Here is a 2,500-nt window from a genome sequence, read left to right as displayed (position 1 = left end):
GCTCTTGTAAGTCCCCGCCGTCGCTTACCTCTCCAAATATATTTTTGGAGGGCGCCAAAGAGCGTTTCGGAGTCGGGTTGCAAAGATGCTACGTACGAGCGAATGATGGGCGTTTCGTCGGCGTTTGTCGCGGTTCTGTGAAAATTGCCAATTTTTGCATTGCGTCTTATAAACACATACAAACATATATATCTAGTTTCCACGAGAGGCGAAGTAGGGATTGGTATTTCTTACGTTCGGACTTGCGTGAGTGTTTTTACGGTGTCGTGAGTCGTATTGAAAATACGACCGCCCGTAAGGCACCGCTTCGACGGGGATCTCCAAATCTCTCACCTTCTCTGCGAAACGATTCGCCTTGCGGAAAGAAGCGTTTCCACTCATGAACATTTAACGCGCTCCCGACGTCGCCTGAAATGATGCGTATATACGAAAGAGGTATATTTACAAGAGTCTCGCGAGACTACAGAGATGGACACACAAATTATAAAAGAAAGAAAGAATACTGTGTGGCACACAGAGTGTGTGTGGTGTGGCAATGTTAAGCCCCAGGGAGAGAATATGCCTGTGCGTGGATGAGTTTCTTAACTCTACGTTATAATTGCCATACGGCGGAGGGTCGTCGTTGCCGGCGATTTCGACAAACACATTCCTTTTCGAGTCTTCGAGGGAAGAGACGAAAGAGATCTCTCGTTCTATCGCGAACGCTTTGATGATCGATGGACAGCGGAGCAAAGCGCAGCAATGTGCGGGATGAGCACGTCGTACTTGATCGGGTCGGAATTATTCCCCGTCGTCGACGTGTCCTCGCTAATCTGTGCGATTGCCATTCCATCGCCACGTTCGCGTTGAATCGTATTGATGACGGCCTATGAGCGTCTTGAGATCTTACTCTCTTTCTCTCGTGTCTCTAATTTGGTTTTGCGTTTGATCGATGATAAATCGTTTCGTGCGCAACGTTTCTGTACCCCCGTGGTTTTTGGTTCAATTATATAGAAGTAGAGAGAAAAAGAAATCCCACCGGGTTATATGTATTATTATTTTTTTTATTTTAATAATATGTATACTCCTCTATTGGCGAGGCTTATTTCGAACTTGATTGTCACACGACGCAAAAGACACACTTGTGTGTTCACGCACGGAACAGCACCGCTGAGAGAGAAAAGGTATATCAATGAGAAAACCTTTATGTCGGTCGCCCCATGTCTTTTCTTTTCTTCATTGTCGATTCGTGCGGAACCGCGCGATCTGTCGGTCGTCCAGTCCCCGAAAGTTCTTTTCGACGGACGTTAAAGTTAACCGGCCAGATCGTCTAGCGAGAGTTTCCGATCGACGAGAGATGAAGAAAGAATTATATTGACACTTTGGTGTGGCGCATAAGGCATATATCGGTTTTTTGTTTACCTTTTTCTCTCTTCTGTCGTGTAGTGTTGTTTCGTTTTCTTTTTTTTTCTTTTTTTTTTGTGCTTTGTACGTTTTCGCGAGTACTACTTTTACGCTCTTTCGGCCGAAACACACAAAATTTTGTATCACGTACGACGACCTCAGAGTAGGCGAGATTACCCGCTGAATTTAAGCATATTACTAAGCGGAGGAAAAGAAACTAACAAGGATTTCCTTAGTAGCGGCGAGCGAACAGGAATTAGCCCAGCACTGAATCCCGCGGTTCTGCCGTTGGGAAATGTAGTGTTCAGGAGGGTCAATTTATCCCGAGACGTCGAACCGCGTCCAAGTCCATCTTGAATGGGGCCATTTACCCGTAGAGGGTGCCAGGCCCGTAGCGACTGGTACGCGTTTCGGGAGGACCTCTCCTTAGAGTCGGGTTGCTTGAGAGTGCAGCCCTAAGTGGGTGGTAAACTCCATCTAAGGCTAAATATGACCACGAGACCGATAGCGAACAAGTACCGTGAGGGAAAGTTGAAAAGAACTTTGAAGAGAGAGTTCAAGAGTACGTGAAACCGTTCAGGGGTAAACCTGAGAAACCCAAAAGATCGAATGGGGAGATTCATCGTCGACGAGGCTGGCTTCCGTTGGTGCGCAGATAGCCCGTAATGGGCCACTTCGGTGGTTCCAGTGCGAGGGTACACCATCTTCGGCAAATGTTCCGGTCGCGTAGTCGTGCACTTCTCCCTTAGTAGAACGTCGCGACCCGTTGCGTGTCGGTCTACGGCTCGAGTTGTTGCCTGTCGTGTCGCCTTCGTGCGCACACGGCAGACGCTCGATCGCCTGGCCGGCTGCGTGACGGTACTCTGACGGTATCGGGCCGCAACCAATCCATTTTCGAATGTGTGTGCGTCAGGCCCGCCGCAAGCTCGGTTAGTTTGTCACCCGGATGGTACGGACCTAGCGCCGGCTCCGGGCCTAACCAGCTGTTAGCAGGCGGTGTCCTCGGACTGGCCAAGCTTTGAATTACCGGTCAGCGACGCTACTGCTTTGGGTACTCTCAGGACCCGTCTTGAAACACGGACCAAGGAGTCTAACATGTGCGCGAGTCATTGGGACA

General features: G+C 49.0%; 1 pseudogene; it reads left to right on the top strand.

The window, feature by feature from the left end:
- Positions 1-1,536: 1,536 nt before the first annotated feature.
- LOC143221550 (large subunit ribosomal RNA) overlaps positions 1,537-2,500 on the top strand; it is a pseudogene marked incomplete at its 3' end in the record, with an annotated part of 3,464 nt that continues 2,500 nt past the window's right edge.

This window comes from Lasioglossum baleicum, unplaced genomic scaffold (assembly GCF_051020765.1).
Source record: "Lasioglossum baleicum unplaced genomic scaffold, iyLasBale1 scaffold2653, whole genome shotgun sequence".
Lineage (NCBI taxonomy): Eukaryota > Metazoa > Arthropoda > Insecta > Hymenoptera > Halictidae > Lasioglossum > Lasioglossum baleicum.
The sequence above is the reverse complement of the archived record's forward strand: the minus strand, read 5'-3'. Positions and strand labels throughout refer to the sequence as shown.